This window comes from Micropterus dolomieu, unplaced genomic scaffold (genome assembly GCF_021292245.1).
Source record: "Micropterus dolomieu isolate WLL.071019.BEF.003 ecotype Adirondacks unplaced genomic scaffold, ASM2129224v1 contig_3166, whole genome shotgun sequence".
Lineage (NCBI taxonomy): Eukaryota > Metazoa > Chordata > Actinopteri > Centrarchiformes > Centrarchidae > Micropterus > Micropterus dolomieu.
The window spans coordinates 1-642 of NW_025732156.1; the positions used below are offsets into that span (position 1 = coordinate 1).

Sequence of the window (642 nt, forward strand, 5' to 3'; positions counted from 1 at the left end):
TGCTAAAAATCCATTTAATATGTTGGCCCCTTATAGGGGACATATCAGATATTAAACTGATAAGAACAGATACTACACTTGATCTTAGCCAAAAGGCCGAGAAGCGATAACCCCAACTGGTTGCTGCGGTCTTGGGGTTTCTGGATGGGGCTGTGGCGGTTGCGATGTGTAGTGCTGTGTATCTGCTTCCTAAGAACAAGTGCAGGTCTGGCACTCCTTTTCCTCCCTTCTCCTTTGGCTTCTTCATCACGCTTCGTCTCAGTCTTTCCCACTTGGAGCCCCCCAAAAAATAAAAGATGGCTCGTTCCAGGTCTAAGATCACTCTCCTAGGCGGGATAAAAACAGCACTGATGAGTAAAAGCAAAGGTAAAATCACTGCTTTGATGATTAAAACCTTTCCTTCTAAAGTCAGTCCTCTAAGTGTCCAGTACCCTAGTCTCTGCCTGACTTTCCCTACTATGTCTGCCCAATTTGTTTTCCCCTCCCCCTCCCTATCAAACCTGATCCCAAGTATTTTTTGGTCAGTCTGGGTCACAGTCAGGGGGAGTCCTGTCGTCTCAGTCGCTGTCCACGGTCCGTAAAAATGGGCTTGGGTCTTGCTTCTGTTCAGCTTTGACCCAGAGGCCTGTCCGAACCAGTCAG

At 47.7% G+C, this 642-nt stretch overlaps 1 pseudogene; it reads right to left on the minus strand.

The window, feature by feature from the left end:
• LOC123964546 lies at positions 1 to 108 on the minus strand (annotated as a pseudogene; the record flags this gene model as incomplete).
• Between the last annotated feature and the right edge of the window lie 534 nt (positions 109 to 642).